The following is a 24284-nucleotide window of genomic DNA, read 5'->3' as shown; positions in this document are numbered from 1 at the left end:
TTTAAAAACTGTTGTAATTTAAATAATATAAATAGATGAAGCTGTCCTAAATCCTTATTTCACTTTCTAAGAGAAGTACATAGTACAGTACAGAGCATTCTACAGATAAAATCTCAGTGAGTTGAATTTTGATGGTCACCTCCATTCCTGACTTTTTATTTCCCCTGGATTCTTATTCCTCTCTGTTCCTTGGGATTTCCTTTCTTTGTTCACTGAAACATGGAATTATGCTTCTTTAATTTTAATAGTAGTGACAAAAAATTCATATTAGACCTTTAGCGCCCCAAAATCTGTAGGATTTCCATAAAATCTTCTATATAGAGAGAGCATTTGATGATATTTCTGTGTTGTTAATATTCAGCCCTAAGCTTTACAAGTTAAAAGACTCAGTCATCACTTTAAAATGACTACTTAAATAAGACTTGGTCAAGTTCCTTGATGAGATGTCATTTTATTCCCAATTTCCTCTCCGAACAGGGAAAAAGGAATAAGGTTGCCATCATCCTAGTTATAGAGATTAAAGCAGAGGGATATGTATTGAACCTGAGTAATGCTGTGGGTAATTGGTGAAGTTAAGAAGAGGAACCAGATAAATCAGAGGGTATCAGAGAAAGGAGAGGAGAACTGGAAAGAGTCATATGGATGGTTAAGATGGAATAACTATCAAGAAGTGAGCACCAGGGGAGCCTGTGTGGCTCAGTCGTTAAGCGTCTGCTTTTGGCTCAGGTCATGATCCCAGGGTCCTGGGATCGAGCCCCACAACGGGCTCCCTGCTTAGCGGGAAGCCTGCTTTTCCTTCTCCCGCTCCCCCTGCTTGTGTTCCCTCTCTCGCTGTGTCTCTCTCTGTCAAATAAGTAAAATCTTAAAAAAAAAAAAAAAAAAGAAGTGAGCACCAGGACAGCAAGCATTTTAACTGATAGTATATGAGAAACAGGACTCCGATCTCAGGTATATGTAGGAATGGCCACATAGCTGACGGTGCACATTGCTTTCCAATGAACAGGGGTCCACCTGGGAGAGGACAAAACTGAGGGGTGATAGGTGGGCTTCCAGAAAACTCAGAGGTGGAAGTGACTGTTACCATCCCCTGCATCCTGGATGATAAATTTGATAATACATTTGTTAGACTGGAAAATGATACCAAACTAAGAGGTTGGGAAAAGCAAAGGTCACAGGAATAGAACACACAGTTGTAAGTGTTGTGAATTAAGAAAAAAGGCAAGAACGTGGTGATCCATCTGGGGTGAAAAATCAAACTAAGTTCCCCAAGGGTCCCAAATTCTCCTCCTCTGATCGAAATGGAACGAGAAAGCGTTCTTGAAGCCCACACAACTTGATGAGTGTGTGCTACGACCAGAAACTGTGTGGGGTGCTTTCAAATGTGGTATTTTAACTCATGCTGAAAACACGTGAATGAAAAAGGTTTTATGACTTTTTACAATTGACCGTTGAGGAAGCTGAGGTTTGAAAGGACAGGACTTGCCCAAAATAGCACAGGTCACGAGTCTCAGAGTTGGACCTGGAATGTGGAGTTCATGACCACACACTCCATGTCTCTCTTACCATGCAACACTTCCATGATTTTGTGGGAAGGATATTTCTGTGTCACTACTGAACAAAAATGGGCCTTTAAAAAACAGAAAGTCAGAGGACTGGACGTATGACCTTTCCTTTAGCTGCTCGGGGCTGTTGATTCTTTCAGGACCCTATTTCTGAGTTTTATTATTGGTCCTGGTAACTATCTCACCATGTAACCATAGACAAATCACAGAGTTACTGAAGTCTCAATTGCCTGGTCTGTAAAATGAAAGCCTTGAGCTGGATCGTGAGCCCCTGACACTGTGACAGTCACATTTTCAGGGATCTCTGGAGTGGCTGGTCACCTGCCAACTCGGAGTCTGCAGTGTTTCAGAGGCAACAAACCAGAAGGAAAAGGAAAAAACACAGACTTGTTTCTGGGACAACCGGGAAGTGAGGAAGTGGGGGAACCGGTCTCTGACCTTGCTCCCACTCCTTATGGCCTCTTCGATTCTTTAAATGTCGACTTGTGAGTCTACACCCAGAGGTCCTTGTGTCAGTTTCCACTCAGCCAGTTCTCCCAAGAGCTTGCCAACATGGGTTTAAAATGTTATCTTGTCCCTGGAGCACTTAGTCTTGAAGAGTTGACTCTAATAAGTAGAAATTAAAGATATAAAAAAAAGCTAATGGATTTTTGAAATGCCAGTTTCACGACTGTGTGTAAGAATGGCATGGAGGAGATAGTTGTCGGAAAAGATGCAGTAATTGGATAAAGATTGCCATAATCAAACCCAAGTTTGAATCAGAGGTGGCTGAAGGAGCCCAGGAGCCTGCACACAAGCAGTTGGGTGGGATACAGCTTTCCCGCCCATCGACTGTTGCTCATGACCACTTGGCCCTGCGTGTCTCTTCTTTCACCAGACCGGTCAATGGAACCAAAAGTTCCGCATCCTGACTGTGCTACTATTTGTATAATCTTCACAAGTTACTTTGCTTCTCATCTTGGTTTTCTCATCTGTCACATTGGGTTGTTTCGAGGATTAAATCTGATGGAAGGCATGCAGGGGAGTGGTTAAGACAATCAAGTCTGGGACTAGACAGTCTAAGGGAGAGCCTAGCTTCCTCCATTTACTAGCTCAATGAATGAGAGCAGCTTACTTTACCTTCCCCTGCCTCAGTTTACTCATCGGCAAAGTGCTGCGGGTAAAGACATCTACCCCATTGTCTTGTCAAGGGTAAATGAGTTACAATGTGGTGCAACAGCGTCTGGTTCCCAGTAACTGGTGTAAACCTGTTCACTCTCATTGCTGCTATTAGGATGGCTTGCCTCCTTACCCTATACTCTGGTGGAAAAACTCCTTTTGTTCTCACTCCTGTCTAGGTTACACTCCGCCGGCTGTAGGCAAAGTCCATTTCGTTTGTTCAATTCACGTGACCAGAAGATAAGTGAACAATGACTGAATGATTTGAAGTCTCCCTGTCTTCAGAGTTGGAGGAGTTAGGAGAAAAGCTGTGAGCTTTTTGCGTGCGGGAGACCAGGGATGACTCAGCGTGCAGGAGCCAAGCTGTCCCCATTCCCACTCCTCCTCGCACAGGAGCTGCAGAGAGGGAGGCTCTGGGGGTTCCCACCACACTCTGGGTTTGCTGTTTGCCTCCTCAGAGCACCCGTGTTGATTTAAATCATAGCTCTGCAGCGGGGGCACAGCTCTTGGGGTTTCCCTAAGATCCCCGCTGAGTCGGGGGAGGGGTGGCGGTTCTGAGCTGGGAGAACGCGCAGAAAATCTGCCAGTCCGCAGCTTTGAGAAACCAGGCAACCCCCAAGGGGGATCCAGGTCTGGGGCGCAAAGACCCCCAGGGAGCCAAATCGCCAAACAGTGAGTTGCTCCTAAATAGGAGTGGGGTGGGGGGAGGCGGAAGAAACCAGTGAAATCTGTAGGCATTCCCTGCCAACCTCACATCAACACAGAGAAGGCAGCGCTGCGGGCTGTCTGCAGGGTGAGCGCGGTGCGAGTGCGTGCTGGCGTGCACGCGCATGCACACGCACACGCACACACGCGCACACTCATTCTGTAATGACCTCCACGGAAAACTCCTCCGCCATCCTTCCCATCCGCGGTGTTGGAGCAATTAGGTAGGACTTGGGCAGGATGATTCATGCTTCAATAAATTCAGTTTCAACAAAACATAATTATGGTGAGTCACCTAATCGCAGCTGTAATCACGGCCCGCCCCTCCAGAAGTCAAAACAGTTGAGGGCATTCAGCAAGGGCGTCTGGTCCCTCATTATGACTGAAGTTTGCATCTTTTGCCAAGCAGCCATACTTGGGACGACAGTTCCTTTCCAATTTTGTAAATTGCGGAATATCTCAGACATACATAAAGGGGCAGTGCATACCCTCGTGAAGACCCTTGCATGCGCCAAGCAGCTGAAAAAGAAAATGGTACAAATATGCTTGAATCCCTGATCCTATCCCTCTATTTGTCCGTAGAGACAGCAGTATTTGCTTTCGGCATTTCTCATTCCCATTGCTGCCTCTTATATGTCTGCACGCTCTCTCTGTAGCCTTAAAATCACATAGCACTGTGTTCATGTGTTGAGTGTTATTAAAAAAAAAAAAAGTTTTTATTTATTTATTTATTTATTTTAGAGTGGGGAAGGGCAAAGGGAGAGGCAGAGAGAGAATCTTAAGCAGGCTCTGGGCCCGATGTGCAGCGGACACCAGGCTTGATCTCAACACCCTGAAATCATGACCTGAGTGGAAATCAAGAATCTGTGCTTAACCGACTGAGCCACCCAGGCGCCCCTTGAGTGCTAAATAAATGGCATCATTTGTCTATCCTTCTGCAACTTGGTTTCTTTGCTTTACTTTTTGGTATTTTTCATATTGAATGTATATCTCTAGTGTTCTCATATTAACTGCTGTTTAGAATTCCATATACAAATACATCAAAATGTATTTTTTATCCATTCTCCTCTTGATGGACATTTAGTTTGTTTCTAACATTTTCTACTACAAGTGATACTTGCATGAATATCCTTGCACATGCTTCCTGTGCCCACATGTGAGTTTCCCTAGGGGTGTCCCAGGAGTGGGGTTGGCACTTACTGGGTATCTGCTTTGTCAATTTTAGATGCTGCCAAATTGTCCTCTAAAGTACTTGTACCCATTTGCATATCCACCAGAAGTTTAGAAGAGTTTCTGTTGTTCCTTGTTTTCTCACCAGTACTTGGTACTCTCAGACTTTTAATTTTTGCTTATTTGATTAGTGTGAAACATTTCCTCATATAGTTGTAATTTACATTTTCCTAATTCTTGCTGAGATCAAGCAGCATTTCATAGGATGAGGAACCACTCAAATGTCTTCTTTTGCGAATTGTCTGCTCGCGTATTTTGCTCCTTGTCCATTGCTTATCTTTTGGGGAGGTTTTTGGTAATACGTTAAATCTGTCTCAAATATGGCAACTTATAATTTCTGTTTCTTTCCTTATCAATTTTAATAAGTTGCATTTTTCAAGAAATTATTCCTTTTATCTAAGTTGTAAACTATGATGGTATAAAGTGGTTTCAAAGTTCACTTACTTTTTTAATATCTATAGGATTTGTGGTGATAATCCATTCTTTATTCCTGACTGACAGTGGTGACATGCTTTCTTTCTCTTGTGAGTTTAACTAGAAATTTGTTGATTTTGTTTTGTTCTTCAAAGAACCAGCTTTTGGCTTTATTTTCTTTATAAACCATTTTCACTTTCATCGATTTCTATTCTTATCCTTATTTCGTTCTTTTTACTTTGGGCTTACTTTGCTCTTCTTGGTAGAACTTGCTAAGGCAGATTAGGTCATTGTTTTCAGGACTCTCTTCTTTTGCACTTAAATCTATGTTTCCCTCTGAGCACTATGTTAGCTACATGTTATAAATTTTTGTCTTGTATTTTCTTTATCATTCAGGTCAAAGTATTTTCCAATTTCCTTTGTGATTTTGTATTTGACCCATATTTATTTAAAGGTATGCCATTTAATTTTCAAATAATTGGATTTTGCTAGCTATCTTATTATTGATTCATTCTCTTGTGATCATAGGATATGATCCACGTGATTTCAGCCCTTTTGAACTTATCGACACTTGTTTTATAGCATAGAGTATAGTCTAGGCTGGTGAATGTAAAAGGAACTGGTGCAGCCACTCTGGAAAACAGTATGGAGGTTTCGCAAAAAGTTAAAAATAGAGCTACTCTACAGCCCAGCAATTGCACTACTAGGTATTTATCCAAAAGGTACAAACATAGTGATTTGAAGGGGCACCTGCGCTTCAATGTTTACAGAAACAGTGTCCACAACAGCCAAAATATGGGAAAAGCCCAGATGTCCATTGTCCAGCCACAGATGAACTGATGCTGAAGATGTGAGATAGATATAGATATATATGGTACATATCACATATATATATATATATATATATATATATATATATATATATGATATTACTCAGCCATCAAAAAGAATAAAATCTTGCCATTTGCAGCAACATGGATGGAACTAGAGGGTATTATGCTAAATGAAATAAGTCAATCAGAGAAAGACAGTTATCATATGATTTCACTCATTTGTGGAATTTAAGAAACAAAGCAGAAAAGCATAGGGGAGGGGAAGGGAAGGAAAAATAAAATAAGATGAAATCAGAGAGAGGGACAAACCATAAGAGACTCTTAACTCTAGTAAACAAACTGAGGGATGCTGGAGGGGAGAGAGTTGGGGGCAGGGGGTAACTGGGTGATGGGCATTAAGGAGGGCACTTGATGTAATGAGCATTGGGTATTATATGCAACTGATGAATCACTGAACTCTAAGTCTGAAACGAACAATACATTTTATGTTAATTAATTGATTTTAAATGAAAAAAAGTAAATTGAAAAAGAAAAAAATAAAAGGAATGTGTATTTGGATAGAATTCTATAAATGTCAATTAGATCGGGGTGTTAATGGTGATGTTTATGTCTTTTAAGTGTTTTATCATTGATCAGGGAAGGGTGTTAATACCTACTATGACTATGGAATTGTCTATTTTTTTTCTATAATTCTATTAAGTATTGATTCATGCAGATTTCTTATTAGGTGCAAATGCATTTATAATTTTGTCTTCCTGGTGAATTGTCCCTTAAAAAATTTATCCTTGATTATACTCTTTTTAAAAAAGATTTTCTTTATTTATTTGAGAGAGAGAGAGAGAAAATGAGCAGGGGGAGGGGCAGAGGGAGAAGGAGGCTCCCCGCTGATCCCGGAGCCCAATGTGGGCTGAATCCCAGGACCTCAGGATCATGACCTGAGCTGAAGGCAGACACTTAACCCACTGAGCCACCTAGGCACTCCTTGATTATGCTCTTTGTCATAAAGTCTATTTTAAAAATCTGATATTAATATCATTATTGCACTCTTTTTATATTTACTGCTTGCATGGTACATATTTTCCATCCATTACTTTCAAACTACATGTGTCTTCATATTGAAAGTGTGCTTGTTGCAGGCAGTGTAGTTGAGTCTGGCTTGTTACATCTACTCTGGCAGTCTCTCCCTTTTAATGCTTAGACCATTAACATTTAATGAGATTAGCGATCTGGTTGAATTTAGGTTGACTATTTTATTATATGACCATTTGTTTTTTTGTTGCTCTGTTCTCCTTTCTCTGCCTTATTTTGGATTATTTGACTATTTTTAGTATTCTATCTTAATTTAAATATTGGCTTAAAATTATACATTATTATATATTTTCAGTGGTTGTTTTATATATTTGTAAAATAGATAGATCCACAGTCTATTAAGATTTAATATTACCACTCATGTAAAATATAGAAATTGACAACCCAATGGGTCCCTTTACTCCACACCCACCACACTTTGTATTAGAGTTGTCATATGTATTACATTTACACACTGAAAACCCCACCAATATACACTTTTTTAGCTCAAGCAGTTACATGTATTATAAGGAGCTTAAGAGGAAGGAAAGTAGTGTTTTATATTTATCCAGATGTGCTGGCTTTTTTGATGTGTCCACTTGGGTAGGCTGAACTATGCAGTCAAACACAGATCTAGGTGCTGCTGTGAAGGGATTTTGTAAATATAATTAAAGTCCTTAATTACAACCAGTTGACTCTAAATTAGTCAAAAGGTATATTACCTTGGGTTAGACCTTTACAGGAGGGCTTAGGCTTCCCTTGAGCTCAGAGACTCCAAAACCTGTGAGCTTGTAGCCTACTGATTATCTTCCCTTCTTGACCACCTGCTCTAGCCAGACCCATAATTGTATCAGCCAATTCTTTGTAATAATCCCCTCTCTCTCTCTCTCTCCCTCTGCCTCTACTTCTACCTCTACCTCTACCCCTACTCTTATCTATATACTTCTCTGGTTGAGCCATGAACTATATACCTGATATTTACCACTTACCATTTTTGATAGTCTGTTCTTTCCAGAAGATGCAAGTTTTACTCTAGCTTCATCTTCTTTCAGCCTGAAGAACTTCCTTCAGCAGTTTTCTGTAGTACAGGTTTACTAGCAATGATTCTCTTACATTTTCTTTATATGAAAATATCTTTATTTTTACCTTCATTTCTGAAGAATATATTGCTGAATATAGAATTCTGGGTTGGTAGGTATTTTTTTTCCTTTCAGCACTTTAAGATGTTGTTCCACTATCTTTTGCCTCTGTGGTTCCTGATGAGAAATCCCTTGTCACTGAAGTCATTGCTCTCCTCCATGTAGTGTATCATTTTTCTCTCACCACTTTCAAGATCTGTTCTTTATTTGTAGCTTTCAGCAGTTTGATTACAGCGTGTATAGGCAGGGTTTGCTTTGAATTTATCAAATGTATGATAGGATTTTGTTGAACTGCTCGAATTTGTCTTTCACCAAATTTGGAAAGTTTTTTTGATCATTATTTCTTCGAATATTTCTTTTGCCTTGATCTTTCTTTTTCCTTCTGGGACTTCAGTGACATGCATGTTAGACCTTCTGGTGTTGTTTTACTTTTACTGATTAATTTTTGGAGTCCATTTTATATCCTGGCTATTAAGCTTTTGTCAGCTTTGTGTTTGCAAATATCTTCTGTTAGTCATCATTTATCTTTCCAAATTTTATAATATTTTTTGTTATATATAAGTTTTACATTTATTTTAATAGAAGTGAATATATCAGTCCTCTTTAAAGTTATTGCTCTGAACTTCTTGCTAGACCCATCTCCAAAGTCAAGAGAGACAAAGGCAAAAATAAACTATTGAGACTTCATCAAGATAAAAGCTTTTGCACAGCAAAGGAAACAGTTGACAAAACCAAAAGACAGCTGACAGAATGGGGGAAGATACTTGCAAATGTCTTATCAGATAAAGGGCTAGTATCCAAAATCTATAAAGAACTTATGAAACCCAACACCCAAAGAACAAATAATCCAGTCAAAACATGGGCAGAAGACATGAACAGACATTTCTCCAAAGAAGACAACCAAGTGGCCAACAGACACATGAAAAAATGCTCCACATCCCTTGGCATCAGAGAAATACAGATCAAAACCACAATGAGATACCACCTTACACCAGTCAGAATGGCTAAAATTAACAAATAAGGAAATGACAGATGTTGGTGAGGATACAGAGAAAAGGGAACTCTCTTATACTGTTGGTGGGAATGCAAGCTGGTGCAGCCACTCTGGAAAACAGTATGAAGGTTCCTCAAAAAGTTAAAAGTAGAGCCACCCTATGACATGGCAATTGCTCTACTAGGTATTTACCTCAAAGATGCAAATGTAGTGATCTGCAGGGGCACCTGCACCCCAATGTTTATAGCAGCAATGTCCACAATAGCCAAACTGTGGAAAGAGCCCAGATGTCCATTAACAGATGAATGGACAAAGAAGATGTGGTATATATATGTACATATATATATGTATATATATACATATATATGTGTGTGTGTGTGTATATATATATATATATATATATATATATATATATATATATGCAATGGAATATTATTCAGCCATCAAAAAGAAAGCAAAGCCATTTGCAATGATGTGGATGGAACTAGAGGGTATTATTCTAAGCGAAATAAGACAGTTGGAGAAAGACAATTATCATATGATTTCACTCATTTGTGGAATTTAAGAAACAAAACAGAGGAGCATAGGGGAAAGGAAGGAAAAAAAATAAGATGAAATCAGAGAGGGAGACAAACCACAAAATATTCTTCACTCTAGGGAACAAACTGAGGGTTGCTGGAGGGTAGGGGAGTGGGGGGATGGGGTAACTGGGTGCTGGATATTAAGGAGGGCATGTGATGTAATGGGCACTGCGTGTTATATAAGACTAGTGACTCACTGAACTCTACCTCTGAAACTAATAATACACTATATGTTAACTAATTGAATTTAAGTAAAAAAATTAAAAAAGTAATTCCACTGGTCTGAATGTCATCCCAATTTTATATTGTATTTTTGTAATATGTCATTCCCCTTGTTTCTTTAGAAAAGTTTTTGCCATCATCAGAGGAAAGAAATTGTCCATCTAGGAAGCCTTCCTGGTGTCCAACCAGTACCCAAAAGAAGGCCAAGTTAACTATAAGTGATTTTTAAAGACCACTAGGGACTGCATTGGCCCTTCCAGAACACTTTTTAAATTTATTGCTGATTTTCCAGAGAAGGGATTTAGGGGAGGGAGAGGAGGTGGTCAACTGGCAAATGCAATCTCTCAAGTTAGTGAGCTTTGGGAAGGAATGGCTGTTAATCAATAGTTTTGTAATGTGCAAAGACCACTAAGCTTATTAAAAATCAGTTGACCTTGAGAAAGAACTCTTGGCTGTCTTATCCCATCACTTTTCCAACTAGCAAAAGCTATTTTGCCCAGGAACACCAATTTTGAGTGTCTTTGGTAGAAATAGAGGGATTTAGGCTCCCTCAAACTCCAGCTAAACTCAAATATCTCAAGCTCAAGTCACACCTTTGCTCTTGGGAAGAGGGCTCCTTCTCTAGCCTTTCTTGGTGATCAGTGAAGAGCTACGGGAAAGAGTTGGAAAGCCTCTTTTGACCACTTTTCCTATGTTGAGCTACATTCACAGCCAGAAAGCATTTCAAAGGATTGGTTTATATTTGGCTAAAAAAACCCAAAAAACAAAAAAACCTGGTAGTTGTGATATACTTAATCTTTCAGCTCTTTTGACTTTGCAATAACTAGTCTGTTCAGAACCAATGGCAATGATCAGGTACTCTGGGGCTGCACATGTGTTGACTGAATGTTTATCCCAGTGTGTTCTTTCTTGCTGCAAGAAAGGGTTGACACAAAATTCTTACTCTGCCCAGTGATCACTGAAGTAGCAAAAGATTAAAAAAACTTTTAGCTTTTTTATACGCAACTAATGAATCATCGAACTTTACATCAAAAACCAGGGATGTATTGTATGGTGACTAACATAATATAATAAAAAAACATTATTATAAAAAATAAAAAAATAATAAAAATAAAAAAACAAATGGACAAACAAACAAACAAAAAAACAAAAAACAAAAACTTTTAGCTTGTGTGTATGTTGTACCAAAAAGCTAGTTTGAGAAATCCGAGAAATACACTATTCAATTTTTATTTTTGCCAAATTGTCCTTCAAGTGTAACATCCTCTCTTAAACATACACATAGATTGAATCCTTTGTTTTTATTTTCTTGGTAGGCACAATTCCCTGCAATACCTTTATATTGTCTACAAATCCCCTTGTCGTCTCCAGGTTGTACTCTAGGGCTGGAAATGAGCATATTCCTTTGCTTCTTTTCTTTTTATTCTGAATTCAAAGTGCTTAGAACCACCTCTCAAACACACACACACACACACACACACACACACACACACACTCCTCAACATAAAAATGGGGTGAGGTCTCTTAAGCCTTCCATTGGCTCTTCCTTGGCCATTCACAGACAGTCAGCAGTTTTCCCCACTAATGGACGCAGGCACACCTGTATCAACATACTGCTGAGCTGGCCCACGGACTATCAAAAATAACAGAAAATATGAAAACTGTAGGTTTTGACTTAATTATATCACCTCTCTGTCTTCTATAAATTCTGTCTTCAGCTGCGTCAGGTCAGCATGGCTATAGACTGAGAGAAGTGTTCCACAGGAGAAAAGCACTGGACCAGGGGCATGACATACCTGCTTATGTCACACTGAGAGCTGGATAGCTCAGGCAGACCATTTTTCTGGTTCTCAGTTTTCTCGTCAGCAAAAATCAGGGGTCACAATGCCGAGTAGGGCTAGTCATTTAGGGTAAATGAGATAAGCAGGCCTGGTTGGTTGTTTGATGCCCTAGAGTTTATCTTCCCCCTATGACACCTGTCTAAAGAGGAGGGCCCAACTTTGATCGTTGCCATGGGACTGAGGTCCACGGTGTTTCCAGATCTTCTGGTTCTTCTAAAGCTGCAGTTATATGAATTTTTAAAAAGGAATATCTCAACATCTAAGCATTGGCAACTAATTCAAAAATTTAAAAATTAAACTTTCCGTGGCCCTAATAAAATATGTCTCAATCCCTGGGTCACCAGTTGTAACCTCTAGACTAAATGGTATTTAAAGTCTCTTCCAGTTCCGAAATTTTATACTTTAATTATCCAAATGGTCTGAATTGAAGGCAGAACTGGTGTTTGAATATGAGGAAGATTTTCCTGGCACCCAGTTCTTATATTTTGAAACAGGTGACTGAGGGAAATTGTGAAATGTCCTTCAAGTGATCTTGAAGAATAAGAGACACCTCCTTCTGTCTGGGAGCAGTTAGGAGCAGTTGCCGGGAGGGGATGGAGATGTTCTCTTGCAATTCTTCTCAGTTTAGATGTTGTAAAAACTGCATTTTGTGAGTTTTGTTTCACATGTCCTCAGGTCCTTCTCGGGGAGGGAGGAGGTGATAGTTTGGTTTCTGATTCCCAGGGCCTCTCCCTGCTCAATTCCTGGAATCATCCTGGGGGACTTGTAAGCTGAAATTTAAAGTTTCAGTTTCTAGCTTCCCTTCTAAGGTTTAGATTGGGTTTCATAACTTGAAACCGAAATCAGGGCAGTAGTTGGAGTGCAGATGAAAATGTCTACAGCTCCAGCTGTCTGCAGACTGATGAAAAGCAGAGAAGGCAATACTAACGGTGGAGATGAGTGATGGCAAAGATAAGAGACTTTTAACCTAGCTCCGTTTTCGCTACAGTTCAGTCCTTAAGAAAATCGATCCTGATGACCTCTATCCATTTGCCTATGGATTAAAAACACCTAAGACACACACAGACATCTTTTGTACACTTGGCATGTTCACGCCCAGAATCAGAGGTTCAATAAGCAGGTAGAATGCAGTGTAGTTACTGATTGTATCAGGTAAGTCCTAGGTCTCTTATTCCACAGTAACCACAGCAAAATAAATACACTACGGCCCTTCGGAAGAGGCAGAAGATAGAGGCCAGAAAGAAAGAAAGAACATACACATATTTAGTTATTAATCAAACCTATTTTGACAGCACACTGCATATTGACTGGGGAGAAGAAGTAGAGGAAAGCCTGGAGAAGCAAGCTCGGCAAAGGATCCACTTTCATGTATCAATGAGTAACCCAGATCCTTGACCGAGCCCCAGTGCTTGTGATGGCTAGATGGGAAGATAGGGCTGTCCGAGATGGGAATTCTCCCCTCACCACTATCATCCCCCCAATTTAAGTGCTACTCTTGTACCTGCTAAGGTGGGTGAGGGGCAAAAATGTCTACTTAGATACCGTACGCGGTGGCCGCATGTCGTCTGCACCTGCAGCATCAGTTCTCCCTTCTGTGACCCCACCGTGCATTCCGCCCGGGGTACCACTGCTCCAGCAGTGCACACGGTCTTGGCGAGCCTGTCCATCAACTGGCAAAATGACAAATGGTTGGATCTAAATAGCAACAACCAGATTCGCTCTGAGGAATTTGAATAAGTGGAGTGACAAAAAAGAAGTCCAGAGTCCATCCAGACAGAGCATCCCGAAGAGACAGCTGATTTGTTCCCTGAAGCTATTCTAGGCCCTGTCCTTTTCTGAGGTCAGATAGTTCATTTTTTCCAGTGACTCACAGAACTATCCCATAGCCTTAAGAAAAATCCTACTTTATATTTAAGTTAGCCAGTCATTTCTGTTGCTTGCAATCCAGGAAACTTAACAAGTATGTCAAACATCTTCCTTGTGATTTCACCAGCCGAGAGCTGATGGTGAGGAAAAGACAGACCGAGAATCTATTGCTAAATCATTAGCTTTAGTAGGGGATTTGATGAGGTTATCGTATCCAAATTCAATATACAAAAATCAATTGTATTTCTATATACTAGCAACAAATCATTAAGAAATAAAATCAAGAAACACATACCACTTATAATAGCATAAAATATCAAATACTTGGAGATAAACTGAAAATTGCTGGAAGGGAGGTGAGCTGGGGGGAAGGGATAATTGGGTGACTGGCACTAAGGAGGGCCCTTGATGTAATGAGTGCTGGGTGCTGTATGCAACTGATGAATCACTTAATTCTACCCCTGAAATTAATTAAAAAAATACCAAATACTTAGAGTAAATGTAATGAGTCTTTATGTATATAATCCCTATATAGACATCTATAGAATCTTATTGAAACTAAAAAAGACTTAAATAAGTAGATTGTCTTTTTAAGCTGCTAGTTTGAGAGATTTTTGAAACAGAATCTCAGAGCTGACATAGTCAAGTTCACCTTTTTTGGAGATAAGGAAAACAAGACTAGAAGGATAAAACAGCCTATTCAAGTTAGCCGAGAAAGACTTGCTCAAGTAGCCCACTACCACCGGCTTGCTGTCCTGGGCTGCCAATCTGGGCATCCCTACAGTTGGGGCTAGACCACACTCCATGTCTCCAAGCACCAATGCTTAATACTGGCTTTGAGTTGGCTCAGCCACTTTTCTCAGGCCATTCTAACAATGAGGTGTCTTCTTTCTCTCCATCTTTCTTGAGTATTTTAGTACCCATGAAAAATTGATAGGATGGACTCACTATGAGATTGTCTGCCTGAATTAGGCATGTAAATCCATGTTGATTTCTAGGGTTGGCAATCTGCAGTTCTTCTTCTGATTATTTGAAAGTATCAGCTCATCGCCAGGAGACTCACTCATTCCACCTAGCTCAAGGGATCACAAACCAACAAGAGGCATCTTTTCATTACATTTTTCCAGTTTCTGGTCATAGACATTGTATAAACTCCCATTTCTTCTTTTCCATGTGGAATAACCAGACTTCAATAACCAAACTCAGACTAAGAACTGTAGTTTCCTCCCAACCCCCATGCTTGACTTTCCCTCTGCTGTTTTTTCCTCTCTTCCATGGGTTATTTTTTCCAACTTGGGAGACAAGGAGAATGTGTATCCCAGGTAAAGCGAGGAGGGAAGGGAGGAGCCATGGCACAGACACATCAAAAGAGCCCTTTGTGCTCAGGGCACATTATTCCTGGAATCCAATCAAGTGCCCAAAAACCCGACCAAGCTTTTCAGACAGCACAGAAACCAGTCATGCAGGCCTCTTGGGCTTTGCTTTTTTAAAGCTTTATAGGGTACACTGAATTATTTGGTTGGGTCTTTTCAACCGTGTGACATTTGAGTTTTCAATGGCACAAATGGAGTTGATCATTAATTATTTGGACGCTTTAATTAAAAAAAACACCCAACTTCACTGTGGATTTATGAGGGTCTGCTGGGGGGCAAGGACAAGGAGGCCTTTAGTGATTCCCTCATTTGAATGAGAGTGAGGGTTGGGAAGGTCTAGAAAGGAACGCTATAGAATCGTCTTCCAGGAAGGTCTTAAACCCAAGTGAGGGTTTATTTGAGGGAGGAGAGGCCTACAATGAAGAAAATGGAAAGGACACAAGGGAACAGTCCTGGGACCTGCCAAATGCAGGGTGTTTAATAAAAATCAATGGTTTAGCAGGGAGCCATCGGGGGCTCCTGAATCAGTACCTTTCACATGAAAACCAGAAAGTCCAGTGGATTGGGGTGGAGGAAGGGCTGGTTTTTGGAACATTCGATTAACTGAACCCGGGAGGGGAATTTGTCAGTGGAATGTTGAATGCCCAGAGGGACAGGGTCAGTGTCTTCCAGTGTCAGAACAGCGAGATAGTGAGGGCATGATGTTTGCTCTCTTCATTTCGGGGCATGTTCTGCAACCTTGCCTTCTAGTCTAACAGGGATGTGTGTCCTGCTTTAGTCTCACACACTCTCCATTTCCTGAAATCCTGAAAGGGCTCTCCCATCCCCAGAGGATTCCACTCCTCAGTGCGTCTTTAAGAAGGCACCTCATCTCAGTGACAAGTGATCTCGGCTGGGTCTGGGGAACATGGGAAAGGAAATAAGCGCTTCTGGGGCGCCTGGGTGGCACAGCGGTTAAAGCATCTGCCTTCGGCTCAGGGCGTGATCCCGGCGTTGTGGGATCGAGCCCCACATCAGGCTCTTCTGCTATGAGCCTGCTTCTTCCTCTCCCACTCCCCCTGCTTGTGTTCCCTCTCTCGCTGGCTGTCTCTATCTCTGTCAAATAAATAAATAAAATCTTTAAAAAAAAAAAAAAAAGGAAATAAGCGCTTCTCCAGAGACACCAGGAACTCCCATTTCTTCAGCCTCTTGCATCCAAAAGCCTCAAGAAAAAGAGATTCAGCACATTTTAAAAATGATGAAAAGTGCTTATCCTTGACGTCAGAGCACAGCCATCCCATATGTGGGAAAGAAACACAATGATTTGTGTGCACCTCTTTGCTGGTTTCCCCACTTGGATTTTTAAAGCCCCTGCCTCTAGTCGAAGTAATTCGATATGAAGAAAAAAAAATCCCCCAAATCTTGGATGCCCTTGATGTCTTTCCTTCTAAAATGCACAAAATTATTTTAGGAATTGTTCCTACGGTGCCAGCTGACTAGACAGTATTATTTATCCCATTTTGCAAAGGAAAGAAACTGAGTCTGAAGGAACTCAAGCAACATGCCAAAAGTTATAAAATATTAGTGGGCTGGAATTTTGTCCTCTTGGAAACAGGCGTTTCTCACAAAGACGTCACAGTCTTATCCACGGGATTATAGAGCTAGGCTATCCAGATGGTGTCTCAGGAAGAAATCCAGAGCATTTACAAGTGGGTTGTTTTCCCTTACAGCTACTTCCATGCAAAGTACGCATCCATTTTAGAGAGGAGGGAAATGAAAACGATCCAAATTTTTTTGTGGCAAGTCTGTCTGAGGTGTAGCGGGTGGAGTGGTGGGAGTGTTTGTTCTGTCCCAAGTTTAGGGCTGGAGGGGTCCTGAAAGATTCTGAAGGCAAACCTGGCTGAAGTTGATATTTGGAGGTAAAATGAGAGAAAGACTGACTGAGAAATATGCTACGATGGGCCCGCTCATGAAAGCAAAGGTGAGATTTAATGTCTCTTCCCAGCCTCAGAAGATCAAGTTGGAGGGCAAAGTGTCTGGGGGGAGGAGTCCAAAACCCGAGAGGAAGGGTTGGACCACAGCTTTCACCCCTGCAGGTAGAGAGGAGTGGGCCATTGTTCCAGGAACTTGTGGGCTCCCCAGGAGTTTATCTACCTCAGTCAGTCAGGGAACACACAGGGACAGCAGCAGTGGTTTCAGCAGGTAAAAGTACAAAGACATGGTCTGGAGAATATGTTGTTTTACCTCCGTTTTCCTCACAAAGAGAGGCAGGGGCCTCACCTGAGTGTGGGAGTTCTGGGGTATAGTGATTGAGAGAGGTTAAGCATTCCTGGCGGCACAGTCCAGGCTCAAGGCACCGACCAGTTTTCATTCCAAAGTATATGGGTAAAAGCCAGCCATACTCTTGCATGTGCACCTAAATTTAAGATACTCTAGTATGATAAAGCTTTATCATCTTGTTTCTAGCTCAGGGCTTCTAGGTTTCGACACATTTTGGGGCTGTCTGATGACGAAAGATGAGACCTGCTACGTACGTGGTATTTATTTGGGGAACTCAAATCCTGAAACAGAACCACCGCATTTGATGTAACTCTACCTGGAACCTTCTTCCCCCTGGTCTTTCTCTAACAGACTCATCTTCTTCATTCTTGTCTCAGCTCAGTTCAGCTCCTCCGAGACGCCTTCCTGTACGCCTAGGTCTGAATGAGGTCTTCGTGTAAGGTCTCTCCAAGCGTCCTGTATTTTCCTTCAGAGACCTGAAAAAGAAGTTGCAAACTGATAAGTTATTTAATCCTTCTTTCTGGCACTGCGTAGAAAGGTCCTTGAAGGTAAGCACCATGTCTGTAATGCATGCTTCTAATGCTTCCGCTGTCGAGCAATATTTGTTGAATGAAGGAAGGAATGGTCTCATCAGGAAAGCTGAGATTCAGTCTGGATTCCGCCACCGTCTGCCTGGGTGGCTGTGGTCTTTCTTGGCTCATGTGTCCTTATCGGCTAAATGATACCGCGAGGATGGATACACTGAGGCCCCGGTAACAACGCCTCTCCAGGAGCCACTGTAACCCCCCTGTGGTTGGGTCCTTCTTGCGCAGCTCCTTCAGCTCTTTCATTTGCCCCCCAAATAATCCCAACTCCCCACCATATTAATGACAAGGAATCTTTTCCTGTTGATTCCACGGCTCTCTTGGAGGATACTACAGCTCACAACTCTTGCCATTCTACCCCCTAAGTTCCCTTTTGACATTTCTTCCTGATTCGCTTTTCAACTCTCTGCTGCTGTTTCTGCCTTCCTGGGCTTCTCTCTCTCCACTCTCTGCAGCCTCCCGAAGTTCTCTCTTTTACTTTGAACAGCTGCACCCTTGCCTCCACAGCCTGCTCACTCAGCTGCCTCAGGGCACATGGTCGTTTCTCCTCAGATGTCTGGTGAGCTGGCTGCATCTCAGCCTCACTGTGTGGCCCGCCCCTCCCTTCCTTCCTTCCTTCCTTCCTTCCTTCCTTCCTTCCTTCCTTCCTTCCAAGATTTTATTTATTTATGAGAAAGAGAGAGAGCACGAGTAGGGTAGGGAGAGGGAGAAGCAGACTCCCTGCTGAGAAGGAGTCCGATTTAGGGCTTGATCCCAGGACCCTGGGATCATGCCCTGAGCTGAAGGCAGACACGTAACCAACTAGGCCACCCAGGCGCCTCATCACTCTGTGTTTCTTTCCAACTCCACATTCAGTGACATTGTGTCGGTAGCGTACGTCAGCCGCAGTGGGAGTATTTGCCACAGAAATCGGCAAATGCTAGAAGCCAGGGATTTTCTGTCTTGGAGAACCCGTTGTTACACAGTTACCAGCACACCACTGTCTGAGTTCTTCCAGCTAGGTTATCACCTAGTTGAGGAAGTTGGTTGAACCCAAAGACCCTTCATCATTACACTTAGACATAGTTTTTAATTCCTCATGGTCTAGGCAGAGTAGTAGGAGCTGAGAACGGTTCATATACAATACAATGGTAGTTGTACTGGTCAAGGTCGCTCCAGGCAAACATAGTCTATGCCAGATAGGTCAAGAGAGGAACCTTAATATGGGAACCCAGCTACATGTTAGGGTTAACAGAGCTAAAAGGGCACATGGGTGAAGCAAGCCCTAGATTAGCAGGATGCCACGACTCCCTCTAGGGCTGGAGTGACGGGGAGGGGAGGTGGTGTTACCAGAGTTTGGAAGCTAGAATTGTAGAGGGAGAGGATTCCCAGTGGAAATGGGACCCCAGAGGAGACTAAGCAGCTGTTGGGATGTCTCCCAGAACATGAATGAAGGGAACACCTGGGATTTTTCCCTCCCCCAGAAAGGAAATTGGCCAACCTTAATCAGAAGCCATGGAATGGAGTTTGGGAAATGTAGCAATCAGGGGTCAGCCCCCTGTGATGCAGAACAGGACAGAGCAGGGCTGGCAATGAATCTGACGATAAACAGGCAAATCATCATCCTAATAACTTATCATATTCTGGATAATAATGTCCCTAAAGGGACATCCAGTGCCTTCAAGCTTACAGCCAGTCACATGGCTTTCCTAGAGTCCCACAGTCAAGACTCATTCTATAAACCCAAATAATTCCCTTGGGTCTGGCTCCCAAATCCATTCTACAGTGAAGACAGATAAAGTTCCAAAAACTCATTGTAGGATACTGACAATCCGAAGATAGCTTCATGACCGCAAGAACCAGGGATGAGCACATTTGTGGAAAGATAGAAGCTTTCCCATCTTTTACCAATGGGGCCAAAATAGTAACAACTAGAGACATCTCCTCCCCGTCTTCCTTTTATTTATTTGTTTCTTATTTTCTAAGAATCCAGGTACTGTACCAGACACTGGGGTTACAAAGGTGTTCCAGAACTTGTCTTCAGAGAACTTACAGCATGGGTGGGAAGCAGATAATCAGAGGCAGTGGCCAAGGGCCTGGGCAATGCTGGATTCATGGACTAATCCTAAAGAAACACAAACTTCTGCTTCTTGGCCTGCTTTCACCTGGGCTGGCAGCAGGGCAGGTCATGGGTTGCTGGGGCTCTTCTCAGAGGCTTCAGTGGCTCCCTGGCACTTGGACACATTGGGGTTAATCCCTTTCTTCCTCACGTGAGGCTCATCTTCCCCTGAGGATATTTCTACATTTGCCTTTTGGTAAACACGCTTTTCCACTTGGCTCTCTGCTCATTTTCCCATAGGGGGATAGTCTCAGCATCTTGTCTCTTGTACTGCCAGTGACTATAACTCTAGCGTGCTATCAGCTCAGCACATGTCGGATTTCTTCCCTGCCTGCAAGATGAGTCTGACTCTCAGGCCTAGATGGGGCTGGGCCCAGTGACGTGTTGGAGCCATGTCTGTGCTGTGGTGTGTTCCTGCCAACACACTCCCAGAATTGGGGCCCCTTGTCACGTCTGTCATTCCAGCTTATCAAGGGATGCCGGAGTTAGCCAGTGATCCCTGCTCAGCTCGGACCTCCAGTCTGTCCCCTCCCAGACAGTCAGACACAGAGAGCAAGGCATGAAGAGAGCAAACGTGAGACTGTGAAAACGAGAGAATGCGGAGAGTGGGCGTGGGGGAGAGAGAGAGAGAGAGAGAGAGAGAGAGAGAGAGAGGCTCTTTCCTGCTGCCACGGTGGCAGTGGCAGATACTGGAGAGAGGAGAGATATGTAAAGAGGATTCAGAGGAAGTTCTCTGTGTGCTCTGAATTTCCAGGGGGAAAACACTTGTGAAGTTTCTTTCAAGAAACTCAAAGAACGAGGTGCCTGGGTGGCTCAGTCAGTTAAGTGTCTGCCTTTAGCTCAAGTCACGATCTCAGGGTCCTGGGATTGAGCTTTGTGTCAGTTGTCTTTCTGCCCTTCCCCCTGCTTGTGCTCTCTCTTTCTTTCTCAAATAAATAAACAAAATCTTAAAAAAAAGAAACTCAAAGAACAACATGTATAATTCAATTTTGTGATTTGGGGTGCTTTCACTTTTGGTGGTGGGATTCCAAGAAACTCAACTATATTCAGGATACATTCCAGGGGCCTGGATTTCACTAGGTTGTTGAATTACCTGGTGTTCAAATTATGAGCAACCCTGAGCCCCTGCAGAAGCAAAATGCACAGGGTGATGGACAGAGCCCTGGACGCAGTGCAGGAAGATGTGTTGGCTGCTTCCCCCCCACGTGCGTGCACTCAAGCAAGACAGTCATCATCTGCTCATCAGTGTCCTCATCCACATGAGGCGACGATGAGTGTCCTGGCCAATTTACTCAGGTCTGTCGGGAGGCTTGGCCAAGTGGAAGCACTTTATAAATTGGCATGTATTGCAGCCATGCAAGGGGATGTTATTTAAATGACATTTCCTGGTAGGGTGTGGCTGCCTTCCACAAAGTGAGGGTCCGCTTACTAATGCCACCCTAGTAGATGAAATGGGCCCTACTCTCATCTTCTATTTTTCTTTTTACTACATTAGAAACACAACCCTCAGGGCTTATAGGTGATAATTGCTAAGCAGTGCGTCTAACTTAGAAATGCCTACAAAAATTCCACTTGACTTGGTTTAAATTGTCTGCATTGTGGAGGAGGAAGCCATCAAGGTTTCTCCAGAAAGAACTGTGTGACCCAGGCCTGGTGGGTTAAAGCTTCGAAGGGCTGGAGACTCTAGCAGCCAAAGGGCCCTCCAAAGTGCACTGGAATCGAGTTTCTCAAGGTTTCAAGGGCGTGTTCTGCAGTCCACTCACTGAGCATTTGTGTGTACGTGTGTCTTTGTATGTGCCACTGCATTTATTAGAGGATGCGGTGGCGACTTAGGGCAGGTAGGTTTTGAGTGCCAACAAACTGCTTGCTTTTCAGAAAGAGTAGAGTTTTCCTTGGCTCCACTGCCAGCTCCTTTATCTGTTTTCATTTTAAAGATGTGTTTCCAAAGCACCATTTCCTGAAATCTTTTGGCTGCAGCCAGGTATGAGATTCCCAGATGCAAGCCCAGGGAGAAGGTGAGCTGCCAGGGAGAAGTTTACAATAGGGCGGGCCATTCAGAGGAGTGCCAACTGAGGTCCTGCCACGAACTGGAGACGAAGCCAGAAACAAGGACCCTCCATGGGAAAAGTTCTCCCTCTAGCTCTGACTGGAAAGTCGAGTCTAAGAATTTTAGTTTGAATAATCAGACTGAGCTCTTGTAATTGAGGAGGGGATATCAAGCTTCAAGTTTAACAGAGTAAGACGAGTCGAAGTGAGTCCTTTCCCATGAAGCCTTTCTGCTAACCCCCTTTATAACATCTCCCTGTGTTTAGCGTCCACCCTGTCTAATCTTGATCACATCTTTATGTGCTTACTGCTGCTTGGGTAAATATCTCACCTACCCTACCAGGATTTGAGCTCTGAGCTCATGTCACATTTACTTACAAATCTTCAGTATCTGGCACAGTGCCTAGAATGCTGTTGGTGCTTAATAAATGTTGGTCATGTAAATGACTCAATGATGCAAACCTAGAGCCGTCAATAAGGTTTTGATGAAAGATTCACTTATTTCATATACATTTACGGAGCACCAAAATACGCCAGTCCCTGTTCCAGGCAGTGGGAAAGAGGCTGGGAACCAAGTACACGTGAAGATAAACAGAATGACCTAAAAGATAACTTCCTTTCCCCCTACTTTTTATATCCCTGATTATTGACAAACTTTTGGCAATGCTCAGGTCCTTGTCTTGTCTTTCCCATATTTCTGGCCCCTTGGCCCTGTCCAGGGCCTGCCTTAGGCTCTGGGACTTATTTTGTTGGTCCTCAATAGATCTTTAAATAGCCCTGGGCTAGTTAGTAAACAGTGTATCTCTCAGCTCTCCCATCTGACCTAAACACTCAAAAATAGGTTTTTTTAAAAACCAATTCCCTAGCTGCAAAGCTGATAAGAACAGATACTACACTTGATCTTAGCCAAAAGACCAAGAAGCGATCCCAGTTCCCTAGCTATCGAAGCTTACACACTTGCATCGTAGCTAGTTCTGGAGACCAAATCCTCATGTTTCTCTCGGACCCAGATGGAATTTAGATGAAAATGAAAAGCTGCCTTAAAGGACAACAGAAGTGGCTGAAGAACCCTAGGTGGACATATGTGGAGAGGGGAGGGGCAGAGATAGGAGCATTCCAAATGGAAGAGCGTTAGAGAGTCTCACGGTTTCATGGGAGTCTCCTCTGTTTCTCCCACAATGGCTGGTATTCTTCAGATTTCATCGTGGGAGAGTCCTGAAGAACATGGGCTTGGCAGATGGCAGTTCCCACGTTGTTATATTTGCAGAAATGGGAAGAACCGGCACAGAGAAGGGAGTGATATTTTTCCCCCGTGTGGCCCCACAGGACTGAGTGGGGCTCTCTGGGTCCGAGTTACAGAGAGGGAACTTCTTCCTTAGCTCAAGGGAAACCCTTTTTGTTGTCTAACAGTGAAGTACGCACAGAATTAATGAGCTCCCTGCTATTGGAAGTTCTCAAGGAGAGAGACTAGATGGAAAGTTAGGGGGTTGCTGAGGTGGCTTTTACCTCAAATGACCTCTGAAAGTTGAGATGAACTGTGGTTCATGCATTCCTCTGTCTGACAATGCTTCTGGTCATTGGGCACTGGAGTATCTGTTCTTTTTTTTTTTCATTTTTTTAATAATAATTTTTTATTATGTTATGTTAGTCACCATACAGTACATCCTTAGTTTTCGATGTAGTGTTCCATGATTCATTGTTTGCGTATAACACCCAGTGCTCCATGCAATACGTGCCTCCTTAATACCCATCACCGGCCTATCCCAATCCCCCACTCACCTCCCCTCTGAAGCCCTCAGTTTGTATCCCAGAGTCCATAGTCTCTCATGGTTCATTCCCCCTTCTGTTTACCCCCTTCATTCTTCCCTTCCTTCTCCTACCAATCTCCCTGCTATTTCTTATGTTCCATAAATGAGTGAAACCATATGATAATTGTCTTTCTCTGCTTGACTTACTTCACTTAGCATAATCTCCTCCAGTCCCATCCATGTTGCTGCAAATGTTGGGTAATCGTTCTTTCTGATGGCTGAGTAATATTCCATTGTATATATGGACCACATCTTCTTAATCCATTCGTCTGTTGAAGGGCATCTCGGCTCCTTCCACAATTTAGCTATTGTGGACAAAGCTGCTATGAACATTGGGGTGCATATGGCCGTTCTCTTCACTACGTCTGTATCTTTGGGGTATGTCAGAGCTGCTGAACTGCTCCTTTCTGGTTTCTGTCTGCCAGGGTCTGAAATTGCTAAGCGTAGCCTATGGAGGGCAAGTTGGCTCAACCTTCCCCGCCAGCAGACCAAAGATGGCAGCT

At 42.6% G+C, this 24284-nt stretch overlaps 1 long non-coding RNA gene and 1 pseudogene across 1 annotated transcript in view; one reads left to right on the top strand and one right to left on the bottom strand.

Annotated features, from left to right (window-relative positions):
* Nucleotides 1-17904, top strand: part of LOC148110813 (uncharacterized) — a 107985-nt gene extending 90081 nt beyond the window's left edge. The window contains exon 4 of the long non-coding RNA XR_015726567.1: nucleotides 17623-17904. This is a non-coding gene — a long non-coding RNA (uncharacterized LOC148110813). The remainder of the gene's footprint in view (nucleotides 1-17622) is intronic.
* Nucleotides 17905-22798: 4894 nt separating this feature from the next.
* On the bottom strand, nucleotides 22799-22899 carry LOC123798337 (U2 spliceosomal RNA; annotated as a pseudogene).
* Nucleotides 22900-24284: the final 1385 nt, after the last annotated feature.

This window comes from Ursus americanus, chromosome 1 (genome assembly GCF_024610735.1).
Source record: "Ursus americanus isolate L20-20 chromosome 1, mUrsAme1.1.p, whole genome shotgun sequence".
Taxonomy (NCBI): domain Eukaryota; kingdom Metazoa; phylum Chordata; class Mammalia; order Carnivora; family Ursidae; genus Ursus; species Ursus americanus.
This window is presented reverse-complemented; position numbering and strand designations above follow the sequence as displayed.